Consider the following 20140-nt stretch of genomic DNA (forward strand, 5'->3'; position numbering starts at 1 on the left):
TGGGAAAGAGGACAGGAAAGGAAAGGAAAGGAAAGAGCGAAGGTGAATGGACTCAGTTATAGAGGCAATAGTTACAACTTTGGAAGACCTGAAGGACCAGGTTGGGGACAGATCATCATGGAGAAAATCTATGTGATTGCTAAGAGCTGCCATCAACTTGATAGCACATAATCAGTCCTTGTTACTATGGTTGAAATACTTTGTCTTCTTTAAAACAAGGGCTAAAGCACCAGAATAGGACATGCTGCCACCAATAAAACTTTGCATCTTAAGAAAACAGAACTCTTGGAATAATTCTTCCAACAGGCATCCTTTATTAAGAGAAAATGGTTGCAGGCATTCTAGACAGGACTTGGGGTCCAAGCTCTCCCATTCAAGGTTTTAAAGAGTTCCCCAGTAGCCCTACCTAATCACCCCCTACTTCCAGCGAGAGTCTCAGGCATTACACTCCCACCCCTTTTCCTTGCTGCCGGCTGGATGGAGACTTCAGAGAAAACTACATGAAAGGTAATAGCCCCCTTTGTTATGGTTAGTCCTTTTGGTGATACACACATCCAGTTCCTTTCTTCAGAGAAAACTACATGAAAGGTAATAGCCCCCTTTGTTATGGTTAGTCCTTTTGGTGATATACACATCCAGTTCCTTTGAAGTGTACTGAAGGAAGTGAGGGCCATAAAGCCCCTTTGTTCACCCCCTTCCCTTCATCATATGACAGAATCCAGAGAAGGCAGAATTGGGGTTTTCTATAATTGATAACTAGAGATGAAATATAATTGGATTCTGACAAGGTTCCAATAGGTGCCAGCCTTGTTTTACCATATTAATACTATAGGATAGATTTCCATTGATGGCTCAAAATGTGGTCAATTTTTAAAAAGTGGACAAGACAAATGCAGCCAAATACCAGTTAATGAGTTTGATTAAATTTTGCAGCAAGCAGTGTGAAAGGAATCTTTTTCAAAGATTTTGAATGGGTGGACTCAGATCAGATTCTGTACTCAGAGCAAACTGAATTTAGGAGGTGTTATAATACGATATGGATATTGTTGGGCAAATTCCCCACAACTTCTATATGAAATTCACAGATTTTTAGTGTTTGGTCCAGTAAATAGAGCCAGACTTTGGGAAAATGTGCTAGTCAATCATTTTAGAGGTTTATTTTCTTCATCTTTAAATTATATGAAGATAATAGTGTACAAGTTCATATAGAAGAATTGGGACATTGCCAAAACAAATCTGAACGAATAGAGGAGGAAGACGGGTATATTTGAGTTGTTTTGTGTTCTGTTTAAATAATAGCAACACTGTCACAGAACTTTCATCTGTTTTCTTGTTGGAGAGAGATTGGCTGAGCCAGGGGGAGGAGTCAAATCAGTCAAATAGTTTGGAATCCTTTTGTGGGCACAAGAAGATAAAGTCTGACCCTTTTTGAATGCCGCTGAACTTTATCTAGTTTTACCATGTGCAAACTGTCAATCTAAAAAGTTTCCTGTGTTAAAACTCTAATTGAACTCTTCTTGTTTAGATCTGGTTGTTTACCCCTGACCTATCTCCCTCCAACAGTTTTCAGTGAAGGAAGTATCTCTGTATACCTATACATACAGATGCATGGTACTAACCTCTGTAACCAAATTGACATGCAAACAATGAAATTAATGTTTACTGTAGAATAAAAAAAACTCAGAATTATTTACTCCAAGACAAAGAATTTAGTCACTGTCAGACAACCAAAAGCACAAAAATTAATTTTGATGGCAACACATTACAAGTGAATTTTTAAATATTATTGATTAATTGCACCATGAAGTGAAAATATGAAGAATGGGAAAACTTAAGCAACTTCTATGTGATACTGAATCATGAATAAGCACTGTTCTCTTTGCAGAGAATGGAAGTTTGCCTGCTTGCCTTTAGACTTTCATTGATGTCTTTTCCTTTTCTTTCTCAGATTTTCATTTGCCAAACAGTTCTTGTAGGAAAAGTTTGAAGCAGCGACATGGGCCCAGTCTTATTAACAGCATTTTAGATTGAAGGATTCTGTAACTGGAACAAAAAGAAATTGTTTAATCTAACTATTGTATCTTGCTTCTGTAATAGCATTTGCATTAGGGACAAATTTCATGCAAGAGTGGGAAACATGTACATGGATGGGATGTACTGAAGGAGGGAATAAGGGAGTGTACAGGAATGATTGATGTCTTCCTTATAGGGTAATAACTCTGTTGTCTAATGTTGATTGGTTGACAAAGTTTATAAAAAATGCTACTAACTTTCTAAGGTGTGACACTTCTGAACGCAACACTGCCAGTGTTCAGATTGTGTTCCCACCCAGAACTTATTTTGATTGAAAATAAAGTGCTGTATCTTTGAGAAGCCTCTGCTTCGGTTTTCATGATTGCATTTTTATGATTTCTCAAGTTTTGCCAAGGCCAGTGACCTTACATATTTGGTGCCCAAACTTGAAGGTTTTTTCTTCAAGGTGGTTTCCCATTGAAACTCCCTGTGAATGAGTCCTGTTGTGACTCAGCAACCTTCAGGCATGACATCCAGGAAAACTGGTGCAGGCCAGCTGTAAAGTCAAGAATGCTCCCAGAACCTTTGTGTCTGGTGACTTTTGAATTGGCTAGCTGCTAGCAGACCTGAGTTTGTCTGAATCCTGAATGTTTAAAGTGGCTTCCATCTCATCCCAGTGAAGGTAGGAGGAGATGAGAACACAGGAGATATTTGGTAAGTAGAAACAAACATTCCACAATGAGGAGGAGGTTGGGGGAGGGAGTGTGTGTGTGTGTGTGTGTGTGTGTGTGTGTATGTGAAATGCCTGAAAGGCAGGAATTTAGTTGCCTGCAATGTGATAGAGATGAATGACTATTAAGGAAACCTCTTGTAAGAGACTCCCGCATAAGAAAAGGCGTGGCTGGCCCCAGTTGCTGAAGGAAAGGCATTGAGAAATTTCTTGGGGGTCATTGATTTGCACTGAGCAAATGAACTGGTGTTTAGAGAAGAAGAGAGGGTGTGTTTCCAGTAGGCTGCGTGTTAGCCCATTGGAAAGCATTGAAATTGCAGTAGTAAAGGCTTCCGGTTCCGGTTTGCGGCACTGGCAGACACGCGGTGAGATCGCTCTCCCCACCATCCAATTTTTCTTCTTTGGGAGACCCTGGAAAGGGTCAAAAATCGCCCTGGAGGGGGGACCACTGTTGGGGAGGACCTTCACCAGATTGCGGAGGGGCGGCAGCCTCTCCGTTTGATCTGCGGCAACTCCTCAGGACCGAAAAGCTGCCATTAACATGGCTGCTAACTTAATCGCACCAGCCAAAAGACCAAAGCACTAATAAGCCTGATGAAGCAACTGGAGGAGTTGGGTGAGACTTTACCTTTTTTCTTTCCCAACTACTTTCCACTAAAATCCTTAAAATACCCTTTCCCCCAGTTTAATTCTGCGGCTTCTGCTTACTCCAGGAACATAAAGCCAAGAAACAAACAAACAAAAAAAAAAGGAATAAGATCAAATGACCACATAACTGGACTTGTAATATCTGGATACCTGGGCTCCCTAAAAGCTCTGTACTTCTATAAAAACTTACTGTTTTGCTTTTTTGCTAAGCTGGAAAAACAGGGGAGAATATTCTTTTTTTTCCTCTCTTGAACCGGATAAAAGCTCCATTCTGTATGTTACTGTGAACATCTTGTGGTGAAATTTGGCACAGCAAGTGAAATAATAATATAATAATAATAATAATAATAATAATAATAATAATAATAATAATAATAATAATAATAATAATAATAATAAACCCCCAGTGAGGCACTACCTTGACGTGGTTGTGGGGCTTGTGCACTCTGAGGAAGATGAGAGCTATGCCAGAGGTTTAACCATACTGGACAGGTCTCATCAGAGGAGTCAGACAAAGAGTGTCTTTCCCATAAAAAATATGGTGAGACGTAAATTACAGAATGCCATACCGGCTCGTATGTCACCCGGGTTAATATTAGAGTTCCTGGATATCTGGTGAAAAATGGGTTACAGGACTCAGGACTGTTGGCTGAGCAACCAGGGCCAGCAGCTGCAGAACTACTGGAAGAAAAGATGTTTACCCGTCGCAGATACACAGTGATTGAAAACAAAGAAATAATGATCTGTTACTACAGATCAAGTCCAACAAGAAGAGGATATCTAAAACGAATGCACCAGTTCTGGAAAGAACAACATCCAGAATCAGAAATAACAGAACAGAGACTAGCAGATCAACGCCGATTTATAACACGAAATAAAGTATTCACAGAAACAGAATTGGACGAACTGCAAAGGTTTACCCAGGGCAAAGAAATCAAAGCCTTACCAGAAGTAATTCAGAATGTAGAGGAAAACCAGGGGGAGTTGGCAGTGAAGGAATCCAGCAGAGATATACAACTGTTCTCATTTGGAAACCAGGCACCTCTTCCTCAGGAAGAACAAAACCCTCTAACTAAAGAAATAAAAGAATTGAAACAAAGAATAACTGAGCATCTAGAACAGCACAAAAACAACAGAATAAGGCTGCCTGCATTGAAGCTTGTTCCAAAGAAACAGCTAGCACAAGCATTAAAAGATGCAAATGCTGCAATATCAAGTATAAGCACCAATTCACTGCAAGAAACAAACCAACTAATGTACAGCACAGCTGCAGTTATAACTGAATATCTGGGATGCAAAATCAACAAAGAAGAAAAACAAACAAACAGTGCACCAGAAAAATGGAAGGTTAGACTAGAAAATAAGATCAGCAAGTTAAGATCACATGCAAGCAAGCTAGAACAGATGAAAGAAAAGAAGCTGAAGAACAAGAAGACCAAAGAATACCTAATCAAGAAATACCACTTAGAAACAAGGAAGATCAAGGAAGCACTGGAAATAATAAAGCAACAAATAACAGCTATAGCCAGGAAAATCAGTAGATATGAAGCTCGAATTGCAAACTATAGGCAGAACCTCCAATTTCAATCCAATCAGAAACATTTCTACCAATCCATCAATGGAGAAACTGCAAGGAATCAGTCAGTACCTGACAAGGAAGAAACAGTGCAGTTCTGGAAGCAGATATGGGATAACCCAAAGAAATACAACAAGGATGCGGCTTGGTTAAAAGAGGTGGATGCAAATAAAACAGAAGTTGAAATGAAAGAACTAGTAATAACAACAAAATGGTAGAAAAAAGAGCAAGGAAAATCAAAAATTGGTCAGCACCAGGTGAAGATGAACTGCATGGGTTTTGGTTGAAACATCTAACTGTTATACACCCACTCATTGCCAAGCAGTTCAACAATATACTACAAGGAGGAGAAATTGAAAAGTGGCTAACAACTGGGAAAACCTACCTAATAATGAAAAATCCAGCAAAAGGGGCAACACCAGGCAACTACAGGCCAATTACCTGCTTACCAACAACTTTCAAATTACTAACTGGTGTGGTAGCTGATGCAGTACAACAGCATCTAGTTGAAAACAATCTCTTTCCACCTGAGCAGAAAGGAAACCGCCCCAATAGCAGAGGAACAAAAGATCAACTCCTAATAGACAAAATGATCTTGGAAAACTGCAAGAGAAGGAAGATCAACCTAAATGTGGCATGGATTGACTACAAAAAGGCATTTGACTCTCTGCCACATGATTGGATAATAAAGTGCCTAGAAATAACAGGAGTCAGTAGAAACATCAGAAAATTTGTGCAAAGATCGATGGCACAATGGAAGACACAGTTGCAGATCAATGGTGAGAAGCTGGGAGAGGTTAATATCAAGAGAGGAATATTTCAAGGAGATTCATTATCACCATTACTATTTGTTATTGCACTGTTTCCTGTCAACAATACTGAATAACTCAGGACATGGCTATCAAACATCAAAAACATCTGCCAGACTATCCCACCTCCTTTATATGGATGATCTGAAGCTGTATGGAAAAACATCATCTGAAATAGAATCGCTGCTCAACACTGTCCGTATATATAGCCAAGATATTGTAATGGAGTTTGGCTTGGACAAATGTGCCACACTTACTATCAAACAAGGAAAAATAGCGAAAACTGAAGGAATCAAGATGCCTCACGAAAATAACATTAAGAGTCTGGATGAGGAAGAGTACTACAAATACTTGGGTATCCTTCAAGCTGACAACATCAAGCACACTGAAGTCAAGAAAAAGATTAGAGGTGAATACATCAAGAGAGTGAAGAAGATCTTAAAGTCCAAACTCAATGGAGGAAATACCATAAAGGCAATCAACACTTGGGCAATTCCAGTCATTAGGTACACAGCTGGAATAGTGGACTGGACTCAAGCAGAACTAAAAGCAATGGATAGGAAGACCAGAAAAATAATGACAATGAATCATGCCCTTCATCCACGCAGTGACATTGACAGACTTTATCTACCAAGGCAAATAGGTGGGCGTGGAATGCTACAAGTACATCAGATGGTTGAAGAAGAAAAAATGGCTTTGGAAGAATATCTGAAGAACAATGATGAAGATGCACTGAAATTAGTATATCAGGAAGGCTTACTGACTACTGAGAGACCAAACTGGCCTACAAGAAAGACCAAATGAAGAACAGAATAGAGGCATGGGAAGACAAAGCTCTACATGGCCAATACATTAAAAAAAATAGCTGGGAAAGCAGATAATAACAAGACCTGGCAATGGCTAAGAGCAGGAAAATTGAAGAAAGAGACCGAGGGACTAATTCTGGCTGCACAAGACCAAGCCTTAAGGACAAATGCATATAAAGTCAAAATTGAGAAGACAGCAACAGACAGTAAGTGCCGCCTATGCAAAGAAGCTGAAGAAACAGTGGACCACCTGGTAAGCTGTTGCAAGAAGATTGCACTGACTACAAGCAGCGGCATGACAAAGTAGCAACAATGGTGCATTGGAAGATCTGCAAAAAATATCATTTGCCTGTAAGCAAAAACTGGTGGGATCATAAAATAGAGAAAGTCATAGAAAATGATAAAATTAAACTGCTCTGGGACTTCAGAATTCAAACAGACAAGCACCTGCAACATAACACCCCAGACTTAACAATTGTCGATAAGAAAGACAAAAAAGTCTGGATAGTGGACGTGGCAGTGCCTGGAGACAGCAGAATAGACGAGAAAAAACTGGAGAAGATAACAAAATACAAAGACCTACAAATAGAAATAGAAAGACTGTGGCAAAAGCAAGCAAGGGTAGTACCAATAGTAATAGGCTCCTTGGGTGCAATCCCAAAACAACTGGAGCACCACTTGAACACCATTGGCATTGACAAATTCGCTATTAGTCAATTGCAAAAGGCGGCCTTACTAGGAACTGCTTCCATCCTGCAACGATATCTGTAATACCATCAAACATCCACATCTGCCTATCCCAGGTCCTGGGTAAGGACTCGATAGGTAGACAAAATGCCAAATCCAGTCTGAACATCTGGCTGACTGTGCGATGATCCATAATAATAATAATAATAATTTTTCTGACTGGGAGATTCCTGAGACTAAAACTTGTCCTTGACAGCAACAAAAGATAAGAACTTGAAACAGCTGGGTGGAGAAAATATCTCTTTACAGTGAAGGTGGACAGTTATTGACTTTTATTAAAAATAGGCTCCACTAAAGGACTATTTGTAAACATTACAGAAATGGGGGAACACCACCCATAGCGTAATGTCAAACTTATACTCAAAAAAATCCTAGAGGCCACTGAGCTAATGAATTCTAAAATGAAAGACTTACGTGCCATTTTAAAGCCACAAAATGCAGGTTCAACCTCATTAGATGAATCTACATCCCAAAAAGCAATAGAAGAAGGAACTAATTACAAAGTGGATTTTAAAGAATGCCAGCTACAATCTACTCAGAACTCCAACACCCAAACTTTGACCTCACTTAAAGACTTTACAACTACAACAGAAACTCAACAAAGCAATGCTAAGATGGAACGTGCAGAGGACTTACATACACAATATACTGAGATTCAAGACAATTCAGATGATCCAAAAACAACTACAACATTGAACATGACCTTTCATCTAAACCAGCCAAAACCAGAAGAACACCAGCCTGAACGTATGATAAATGCATTAACTCAAATATGGAGACCTAAATCATTTGGCCAACAATTCAATGATTGTGAAGGGACTGGCTTCCTTGATAGACTGATAATTGGATGGTCTCCCCTGAATCAAATGATATATGCAGGAATGAAGGGAGAGCCACTTGAGGATCTAAAAGCTCTTTTATGGAAGCTGGCTTGGCACAAAAGGAAAGCCAGAGTTAGACTTAAAATGGTCTTCTTTATGTGATATTTAATGGAAGAGCTTTAAATTTTATGTAATGAGATAAGGAGATTTTAAAAGATGTTATTTAACATTTAGGATTTATATCTATAAGGGAAATAAATTAGTTATTCAAATAATTGTTTTGAATTATAAATGGAAGATGGATTTAGAGGATAAAGGTTATTTTATGAGTAAGCGATGATATTAGAATGAGAATTAAAATATGACTGTGAAATAAACTAAGAATCTACTGGAATAAATAATAAGTGTATTTTAGACATGATATTATTTTGCATGAATTAAGGGAACCGTGGGTTATCCGAAACTTAAACATTATTGGACACTAAGTCAACTGGAATATTGTAATTGAAACCAGACAAAACTCAAAAACAGGATCTGGAGACATATAATTTAAAAGTTGTTTATAAATGTTTTAAATGATTGAGTTATAACTGCAATTTATTAATTTGAATTTGGTATAATAACTAAGGGAACCCGAAATTTTTGATGATGTAAACTGATGTATGTATGGATAAGCATGTTATTGGACTATGATTACCCAAACACCATGTTGCTTCCTTAAATACCTGAAGTCTTGTAAAAATGGAAAATTAATAAAACTTGTTTTAAAATAGAAAAGAAATTGTGGTAATAAAAATAATCTTCAAGAGAGCAGCATTGCAAAATTTTGTGCACCTCTGTTTGGCTAGCTTATCTTTTTAACAACTTCAGCACAGAAGAAAAGAAAAATTCAAAGGACTGGATGCAAGTTTTTTCCCTCTAATCTGGCTCTTTGGATGTACATTCAACTCCTTTCTGTTAGACACTGGCGCCATCTACTGTTCTTGGAAACCATCCCTATTATCAGATGCGAAGGAAGAAGGCTGCTCTCTGCAGTTTTCCACTCCCCATTCAGGCCGGCAAAGGGCCCCAAATTCAACATTCCTTTTTGATCCTTCTACAGTATCCTTTGAATTTGCTAAATTAAAAAGGGAGGCCTGCTTTGGCCTCAAACCCATAATTGATGTGTTTATTAAATATTTGGCCATTCAGAACATCAAACGTGGACTTGGAATGGTGAGAAAAATAGGAAGTGGTTAAGGGCCCTCAAAAATCACATCTTGATTTTTCTCACTTCTTGGAAGACAAGCAACAGGCCTGGAAATGTTGTCTTAATAGTATCTGTGTATATGAGTCTGTGTTGTTTTGTGTTATTTCCAAGACTTGGCAGAGGGACAAAATCCTCTGATAACAACAAACAAAAAGGCCTTATTTAAAAATAAATGGTTTGCCTGGAGAAAGCATGAAATGAAATATCTGTATGTGAAATTGTTTATGCAAGCAGTTTGAATGGAAGTGAACATGTGGGTATGCTGATGTGCAAATGCCTGTGTATGTGTGAGTTCCCCACCCCAACCCAGGCTGTGAAGAAACAATAAATTGCAGATTTTATTGTTGTTGTTGTTGTTGTTGTGAAATGGAACGAAAGTAGAAGGTGTTTGCATGAGGATGTGAAGATTGTGTTGAAAGAATGACTGGCTTGATACGATTTTTTTTCTTTTTTCTTTGGAAGAGAGAGAGAAAAAGGGAGAAGGGTGGGAGAGGTTTGGGTGATCCTTTAAAAAAAAATTTCTCTCCGCTTAACTATGGCCTCAAAGGTGGAGGGAAGGAGGGGGAAAGTGAAATCTGAGATCTGCTCTTGCAGTTTTTGGCTTGTAATTTTTTTACTCAGGAGGGGGAGACAGAAACCTTTTTATCTTTTTATGAATGTTGATTCTGGAATAGTAAAAGGTGTGTTTGTTCAGGACTGGCTGGGAGAAAGAAATCAATAGATTTGAACCCTGCCCTGTTCTTGAGCTCAATGAATTAATCTGATTAGAACATGAAGTGATAGAATTGCAAAGGTTCTGCCTGATTTGTTTATACATGGATCTAGCAAAGTAGCTAAAGGGGAAAAGGGCATTGTGGATGTGTGATGATAGATGCGGAAGAGAGAATGCTGATGGAGGCTGGGGGGGCTCTCTCCCTGTTGTCAGCTCAGGTCTGTGAGCCAGACTCTGAGGTTGTTCATGAGGAGGAGAGGAGGAATGTGGATACTTTTGAAAAAAATGGAAAGAAAGAGGATTAATAGTAAAAGCGAGAGGGTTAACTCATGTGAAGTTGGTGCAGAAGTGGCAGAAATGGCACACAGAAGGAAGTGAATGTTTGAGAAGGAGGAATCAAAGAATGTGTTTAGATTTTTTTTGAAAGCTTATGGATATGGTACGTACACAGTGGCTGGACAAGTTGTGACATCTACTAGTGAGGCCATTTCAATATAGGCCTCAGCTCTGGAAAACTTGCTTTGAAATGATGGAGGGGAGTTGCATGAAGGTTCAGGAATATCAATGAAGAAGAGAAGAATGTTACTCAGTATTTGCATAATCTGCTGCAGGTTTTGTCTTCTATATTAGTACAGGCCCAGGCTGCCCTAACACCTGTCTCTGACTGATCTTTATTCCTGGAGAACTGTCACCTATAAGTCTAAGTGATTCCATCCCCATCAAGTCCTCCTGAGCACCTCAACTGCAGTAAGAAGTGGAAGGAATCAAGGTGGGGCCACAAAAAGTTCTATTTTCCCCTCTCCAATGGTGAGCCAACCAGTAGCTGGATGGCTAGCTTCGTCCTGCCTCGCCTGATGAACTGTGTTCCCATCTAACCAGGAGAAAACTTCAATGGACTGGACTATCCTGGAACTCGGGTTCATAGTATCTAGACTATGTATTGCTACATTTTTTTTTACTTTGTTGCTGCTGTTTCCCTCACAACTTTCTTCAGACCATGGATCCAATAATTAGAGGAACAAAAGTAGTTTTTGTAGTTTTTAACAAGACTACATATTCCAATTGCAAAGTGGGGGATAGGGTCACTTTTTATGCTCCTGTCAATACAGTAAAGCCCTACCAACAACTTCAAATCTGGACATATGGAGGGAAGCACAGACAATACCTCTTGGGAAAGAATAACACGACCTACGGATAGTGCCAGAGTCTCCTTTGATGCATGTAAACTATTGACTGTAATCAAGCTAAATGGACTAAGTGTGGAGTGACGGGGTGGAAACAGGCCTTCCCATTCCTTCATGTAGGGGGTTGCAGCTATCTTTGCTATGTGTTCAGTTCGCTTTGGAATTCATTTGTCCGGAATATACACACAGCATTGTTTTCCAATTAACGCACACACCTCTCCTTTGAATGCCAATACCATATCTACAGCCATTCTATTCTGAACTGTCATTGCAGTATGGCTTCTTGTTCCTTGGCTGCATCAATAAAAAGCTCCCCAGTCTCATTAGCTAGGATTTCCACCACTGCCTGTATATGATACATGGCATTATTGAGGGACCAGAGCCCACTGAACCAGGTAAGAGGTCAGTAGTCCTTCAGATGCTTTCTGGATTGTTCAAGGTCCCTATGGTTTTTAGTCTTCCATTTGGGTAAAATGGGTGTAATATAGGTGGGTGGGAGGAGCATGGTGGCACTCATCTACAAAGAGTATAAATGGTCTAGTGGGGTCTGGAAGCCCCAAAGCTGGTGCTCTCATAAGTTCATTCTTTATGTGAATGCTTATTGGCCTTCTCTAGTCCATTCAAATATTTCCTTTTCTCCCCCTTTAACTGCTTCATAAAGGGGCTTGACAATTAATCCAAAATTAGGAATCCAAATACTACAAAAAAACAGCCATCCCCAGAAATCCTCTCAGTTGTTTATTGTTAACAGGTGGCTTCAACTAACAGATAGCTTCCCTCCTTGGAGCTAACAGTTTTCACTGTCCCACAGAGATACCATGCCTTAAGTATTTAACTTCCTGCTGTGCAATTTGGGCTTTTGCTTTAGACACCTTATAGTCACAGGTTGCCAGCCATTTCAAGAGCAATATATTCTTTCTATACATTTTCCCCTTGTGTCGGTACCTAAAAGCAAATCATCCATGTACTGTAAAACTGAATACTCCTTGATCCATAATAGTTTATATAGGTCAGTGTTTCTCAACCTTGACAATTTTAAGGCATGTGGACTTCAACTCCCAGAATTCCACAGTCAGCATTGCTGGCTGTGGAATTCTGGGAGTTGAAGTCCAAATGCCTTAAAATTGTCAAGGTTGAGAAACACTGATATAGGTCCTTGGCCAAGCATTGTCCAAAGATGGTGGGATTATTTTTAAATCTTTGTGGTAACCTAGTCCATGTATATTGAACAGGAATGCCTGATATGGTGTCTTGCCATTCAAAGGCAAATATTGGTTAATGTGGAATACAGAAAAAGAATCCTTTAAGTCCAACACAATAAACCACTTATCCTTTGGATTAGCATGTGCCAACAAGATGTATGGGCTGGTTACTACCACATGGAGAGTATTTCTGTTCACCCTGCACAAGTCCTATATGAAATGAAAGACCCATCTAGCTTCTTAATAGGTAGCTCTGGGGTGTTCCAAGGTAAAGATGTTTGAGTTATGAGTCCCCATTCTAATTTTCTGTAATGGGCTGGAGACCTTGCTTTGTCTCCCATTTAATATTATACTGCTTTATATTGACCACCTGCCTCCCCCGGAGCTAAGGCCACTGGGACTGGGGTTACAAATATTGCTTCCCTGGCTGTCCTGCTGCCCAAACTCAAGGTTTCACACCATTTTCTATTTTTGCTAGGATTTGGGAAATTTCTTCTTTTATTACTAGGGCGGTTGCTCTCCAAATTTCTTTTGGGGTATCTTCATCTTAATGTTTCCCCCTTTGTATGCTGTGGTTGCTTGTTTAATTTACAAAGGATGCCCTATCCCAAAAGTGGTACAGGACATTCCGGTAAATACAGGAACTGATGGGTTAACAGACTGCCTCCTCTTTTACATCCTAAGGGTTGTAAAAATGGGGCTGAAATAGCCTTTCCTGAAGCCCCAACAATAGGTATCTCATCAGCAGTCTGGGGATCAATAGGTCTGTTAATGACAGATCTACTTGCTCCTGAATCTATTAATATCTCGTGTTTAGATCCCCCGATTTGGATTTTCACCAAGGGTTTGGAGGTAGGGAGAGTAATAGCTCCTTGCCCCCAGCCTCTTAATTCTTCTACTTCTGGTCACATGCCTATAGCCATTGGGCATTCATCTTCCAATGTCCTTCCTTTCTGCATATAGCACTGGTTGGGTCCCAAAGGGACCTTTCCTCTTCCACACCCCTCTACTAGAGGTGGGGTGGGGTGCCCTATTTCAGGTTCCCTGAACTCCTCCTCCTTGCTAGACTCTTCCAAATTGCTGCCCCTTCCTTTTCCTGCCTAAGCGCATCTGCTAGGAAGATAGCGTTTTGGCAAGGCTTTTTCTTTTCTTCTTGCTCTCTGTTTGTAAAAACATTATAAACTATCTCAACCAATGCTGAAATGCCTTTTCCTGAATCTCCTTCTACTTTCTGTAACTTTCTTCTAATGTCTTCTACTGACTGTCCTATAAAAAACATGTTTATCATTTTCTGATTGTCTGAGGCTTCAGGATCTAAATAGGTGTATTGTCTGAAAACCTGGTATATTCTTCCAAGAAAATCCCCAGAACTCTCATCCTTCTCACCATAAACCTTTCCAAGATTCATAATTTTGGAAACTCTATTTTGGATTCCATACAAGACTAAGGATTGATAATTCTGTAGTCTCACATTGTCCCCATCATTATCAATGCTGTACCCTGGCTCTGTGAGGGGGCATTCCCAATGATTATCATTCTCATGCTAACTCTTTAATTGCCACTCCATCGCCCCCTCACCAGTCTCTGTTCCTCAGGTGTTAGAAGAACATCCATCAGTGTCTGAATGTCTCCCCAAGTGGGGCTATGTGTCCTTATAATAGACAAAACCAAAGAGTGTATTTTCTCTGAGTTTTCCCTATAACTGGGATTTTGTTGCTTCCAATTATAGAGATCTGAAGTAGAAAATGGAGTGTAAACTAGTGCCCGACAGAATCTATTTCCACTTCCTATCACTATAGTTTCTCTAAGTGGACCCTGCATCTCCAGTTTGAGCTTCATTTGAGAGTGAATGTTGCCAGAGTCACTTGCTGCTTGGTTACTTTGTTCCTTAGCCTCCCCCTCCCCACCTTTCCAGGATTTCCTCACTGTCTGGAGCATCCCATTCCATGAGTAAACGGGGTGACTGGTCAGTCTCAGAGTCCTCCAGTATAAATGGGGAAGCATTGGGTTTCTTTAACTTAGGATCCTGTGCTACAAAGGTTCCTTCACAACCGCAATCTTGTAACAGAGATGGACAATTTGCCAATTTCACGAAGAGTTCCAGAAACTGAATTTCTACATGCTGTTTCTGCTCCAAGAGGCCAGTTTTCATCTCCTCAATTAATTGGAGACTGATTGATCCTTGAGAAGGCCAGAAATCTCCTGGCTTATCTATTTTTAGGTATAGCCATACTGAACACAATAGTGAGAAAAGGCTGCCCTAATCCCCTTAATATCTAAACATTAGCCAAAATACAACCCACTGGCATGTCTTTGGGCATCTTCCCTTTTGGCAACTCTATTGCCCCTCAACTGGATGTGTTTTTGTTGCCACATATTCCCATTTCAAAGCCAGATCTCAGAAAGATTCTCCTTCTCCTCTGGGGACATTTCCTGTCTGGTCCCTGCCTTTTTCCCCTTTTACTTAGAGACGAATCTCAGGCAGATACCCCTTATCCCCTAAGGACTTCTCCCGTTCAGTCCTTACCATTTTCAAATCCTGCCCCTTTCCTTTCCTCTGCCGGTGGTTGTTCCCTGCTCAATTTCTTCAGGGCTTCAGCCTTTGAGATCGATTAGGATGTCACCAAGGATTTCACCAGGGTCGCATGTTCATTTAGACCAGTGATGGCGAACCTTTTAAAGACTGAGTGCCCAAATTGCAACCCAAAACCCACTTATGCATCGTCGAGTGACGGGTGGGTGTGGCCCACTGGCTGGGTGTGGCCAATTGGGTGGGTGTGGCCCATTGGGTGGGCATGGCTGTGGTGGTAAGGGCAGACTGGGTGGGACTAAAAAGTTCAGTCAATCAATTCCAACTTTGCAAGACTTTTTTCCCGCGAGAAGTTGAAATTGATTGATAGAACCTTTTTTTTTTTTTGCACATGGCAGCAGAGGCCTAAAGCGAAAAGGTTTTATAAAACCCAGCTAAAGGCCTAAGAATGGGGCGATGGCGCGCATGCCCACAGAGAGGGCTCTATGTTTAATTATTTTTTATTTTTCCAAACTCTCCCCCATACATATACCGTGATATTTATCAGATGTTAACATACATTCTTTTTACATTCATATATAAGATACTTTTGATAAAATGAAATAAATACATACACATGACTTTTGGTGTTGCTCGCCCATTTCCCCTTTCACTGTATCCACATTCCTTCTTCTCTACCTTCTTTCTCCCTTTCTTCTCTTCCCTACTTCCCTCTTCTTCCTCTCCTCTTCTCTTTCCTTCACCACTTCTCCCCACTTCTCCTCCAACCTTCCTACTTCCTTCTCCCCTCCTTTACTCTTTTCTCTCCTCTCCTTTCTTCCCTCTCATCCCTCTTCAGATAGAATTCAGGGGTAATGTCCAAGCAACTCCTCTCTTCAAATTTCCCTATCTGTATTATATACAATAAGATTAATTTTCTCTTACATTAATACTTTTATTTATCTAACCTTCTCGGTATATACTTCTATAAATATTTATACAACCTCCAGTTATTTAATACTGTGTCCCCTGGGTCTCCCTCCTTATCTGCTCCTTCCATCTAAATTGATGTTAACTATCTTTTAACCATATTCTTTCCAGCCAATCATAAAAAGTTCCCCAGATTTCATAGTAGTCTGACTCTGTCTTATCTTTAATTGTCATTGTTAGTCTACTCATTTCTGCACATTCCAGTATTTTCCCAATCACCTCTCCCTCTGGGGGAGGGGTTTTCAGTGCTTTCCAATTTTGTGCAAACACAATCCTGGCTGCCGTGATTATATGAATAATTAAATATGTTTTCTCTTTATTGTATTTCCCTGGTAGAATACCCAATAGGAATATTTCTGGTCTTAGTTCTATACGTTGTTGTATCATCTTTTCTATCCATGTTCTAACTATATTCCAATAAGTTTTAGCTTCTACACACGTCCACCACGTATGGTAGAAGGAACCTGGTATCTGATGACATTTCCAACATTTCATAGACCTGTCCTTAAACATCTTAGCTAATCTTTCTGGAGACATGTGCCATCTGTAAAACATTTTGTACATATTTTCTTTATACGCAGTCGCCATTGTCAATTTATAGTTTCTTTCCCATAGTTGCTGCCATCTATATAATTCAATTGTGTATCCAAAATTCCTTGTCCATTTTATCATTGTCTCTTTCACTTGTTCCTTCTCTAACTCCATATGTAGTAGATAACTATACATTTTTAATCCATTTTTCTTCCGTTTCTGTATTTCATCTAACTCTGTTGTCCCCAAATTAACACCATCTATTTTAACATCTTTTTCATATCTAGATTGTATTTGCGTTCTCTTGAACCAATCCATCTTTATTCCTTGTTCCTCTAATTGTTGCTTGGTTTTCAACTCCCCCATATCTGTTAGTAAGTCTTTATATCTTATAATGTTTCCCATGCTAAACATATTGGGGTATATTAGCACCTCCATAGTTGAAAGCCAATTTGGAATCTTCAATTAATGCTTTCTCTTTACTTTCTCCCAGACCACAAATAAAAAATTCCTTATATAGTGTCTCTGGAAATAGCTATGTATTCTGTTTTTTCCATACCATATAAAAGCATGCCATCCCAACTGTAAATCATGTCCCTCTAATGTCAATAATCTTGTATTCCTCAGTAAGATCCATTCTCTCATCCATGATAATGCTGCAGCCTGATAGTACAATTCCCAATTAGGTAGACCAGGGATAGGCAACCTTGGCTCTTTTATGACTTGTGGACTTCAACTCCCAGAATTCCTGAGCCAGCCATGCTGAGGGGAAAGGGAGAGTTTCCAAGCTGAGCCATGCTGGCTCAGGAATTCTGGGAGTTGAAGTCCATGAGTCATAAAAGAGCCAAGGTTGCCTACCCCTGAGGTAGACCAAACCCACCTCTCAATCTTGTATTTTGTAACATTTTTAGATTAATCCTTGCCTTTTTTCCCTGCCAAATATATTTCAAGATTATTTTATAAAGCCCCTCAAAATATTTCTTATCTAATCTTATTGGTATTGTTGAAAACAAAAACAATAATCGTGATAATATATTCATTTTGATTACCGCAATCCTTCCCATTAATGACAATTGTACATTTTTCCATTTATCCAAATCTACTTCAATTTGTCTTTTCAATTTATGATAATTATCCTCTTTAATTGTTGTGCATCTTGCTGTCAAGTGGGTCCCTAAATATTTTACCTTTTTTACAATCTGTATATCTAATTTTCCCACCAGTTCTTTTTTTTTCTTTTTCAGTAATATTTTTCACTAACATTTTGGTTTTATCTTTATTAATTTTCAACCCAGCTACCTCACCATATTTTTCTATTTGTTCTATTAATACAGGTCCTGTCTCTAATGGTTCCTCCAAAATAAATACTAAATCGTCTGCGAATGCTTATAGCTTATATTCTTCCCTCTTAATTTTCATCCCTTTTATGTCATTATTCTGTCTTATACGTCTATTTAATACCTCTAATGTCAGAACAAACAACAATGGAGATAGGGGACAGCCCTGTCTTGTTCCTTTCATAATATTGATCTTCTCAGTCATATATCCATTTACTTTGGCTGATTGCTTATTATAAATGTTCTGATTACATTTATAAATTTCTCCCCACAATCCATAGTCTGTAATTGGCTTATCATGAATTGCCAGTTCACATTGTCGAATGCCTTCTGTGCATCCAGGAACACCAATGCAATCTGTTTCTCAGGGTGTGTTTCATAATATTCTAGTGTGTTCAATATAATTCGCATATTGTCTCTAATCTGTCTTTTGGGTAAGAAGCCATTTTGATCCTATTGTATAAATTCATTTAAAAACTTTTTAAGTCTTTCCGCTATTATTGATGCAAATATTTTGTAGTCCACATTCAGTAGGGAAATCGGCCTGTAGTTCTTTATTTTCTGTGTTTCCGTTTCTTCCTTTGGTGTGAGAGTAATAAGAGCTTCGGACCACGAATCTGGTATCTTAGCTTCAGAAAGAAGTTAATTATAAAGTTCCAACATTACATTACCTAGTACTTCCTGCAATGTCTTATATAGCTCTGCTGGTAGTCCATCCGGTCCTGGTGTTTTACCATTTTTTTGTCTGTTGATTGCTTCTATTAATTCCATCATTGTTATTTCCCCTTCTAATAGCTTTTTCAATTTCTCCGGCATTTTAGGTATCTCTGTTTCTTCCAAAAAATATTTTATCCTATCATCTGAAACTGTTTGTTGTTTGTATAAGTTCTCATAATATTCCCAGATTATTTTTTTCTTTTCTTCATTTCGATGTTGTAAAATCCCCTCAGCATCTTCCAATTGTTTAATCCATCTCTTCTCTTTTTCCTTTTTAATTTTATATGTCAACCATCTCCCCACAGAGAGGGCTCTGAGTGCTGCCTCTGGCACCCGTGCCATAGGTTCACCACCACTGATTTAGACAGTGGCTTATTACATTCAATCAATCTATTCTATGTGTTGGTGGGACATGCAGATTCCTGCAACATCCCTTGTGTTCCACAGTACCCAGTTATTGCCAAAAACTCATGGGCTGTGGATGTGGCTGACATATGCAGAAACACACAATCATGATCACCTTTCACACACCTTTCAGTCACTAGTCTTACCCATTTGGTGGTTATTGGTGTCTTCCTCTGGTGGTTATTGATGTCTTCCAATCAAATCTAGGTGTGGAATTCTGGGATGAGCCCCCAGATTGCTGTCCCCAGTTTGGGTCTGAGCCTAGTGAAGCCAATGAAGAACACCAGATACGAGGTGCAGCTTTTGTTTCCTTTTATTGAAAAGGGGTCCTGGCCAAAAATGTCAAGAAATCCTGAACAATAGAATTAAGAAAGCTTTATAAATTTCACTACCACAGAAGGCAGGATATATAAAAATAGCAACTAATAAGCAGTTTAGTAATGATTTAACCATTTTTCTATTAGTTTATAGCCGCCCCTTTTTCTAAGCCTTGGCTAATGAATGCTTCAGGAGTTATCTAATACACATTCTATTTACTCCAGGCTATCCTTATTCCTAACTCCTAGCTTAATTGCAGATTATAATCATACAAATATTTTGCCATAAAATAAAATTTTAAAGAAGAGAGAATACAGAAGATTTATTCAATATGTAACTAAAGTGGTAAACAAATCCAAGTCATTTATAGCATATGAAAAAAAACAAAACCCACTGGTTTTTCATTTTGTGTTTTGGAGCTGTGACTTAAAACTGCATAATCTATTGCATGGAAACTAATCATATTGTGGATGCTGATCCTCCTAGAGTCAACAGTATGAAAAAAATTAAAACTGTAACTTGTGTTTTATTTCATACATTTTTATGCATTCTTGGTCAGATTAGTACATTATCATTAATAATATACAATATTTAAGATATATATTGCAGATGATGCATGTTAAATTCACAAACGGGGCGTTGTCTTACCTGAACGCCTTTTCTCAGCATAACGATGGAGAATCCACGAATGGGTTAACTCTGTTTTCCTGCCCTTTAAGACTAAGTGAGTCAAACTTTGCCATGCCTCACTCCTGAATCAGGAGTCCCCAGTCACGATGAAGGTGCAGCTGTTGACATTTCAACGTGGTGGCTCAAATACCCCTGACACAGGACCT

General features: G+C 39.1%; 1 long non-coding RNA gene across 1 annotated transcript; it reads right to left on the minus strand.

The window, feature by feature from the left end:
• Positions 1-1689: 1689 nt before the first annotated feature.
• LOC120317278 lies at positions 1690-19333 on the minus strand. Its single transcript, XR_005559196.1, has 2 exons — positions 19133-19333; positions 1690-2043 (listed from the first exon to the last, which is right to left on the minus strand). It is a non-coding gene; the product is annotated as an uncharacterized LOC120317278 (long non-coding RNA).
• Positions 19334-20140: the final 807 nt, after the last annotated feature.

Source organism: Crotalus tigris, unplaced genomic scaffold, assembly GCF_016545835.1.
Source record: "Crotalus tigris isolate CLP2741 ecotype Arizona unplaced genomic scaffold, ASM1654583v1 scf7180000019583.1695794, whole genome shotgun sequence".
NCBI lineage: Eukaryota > Metazoa > Chordata > Lepidosauria > Squamata > Viperidae > Crotalus > Crotalus tigris.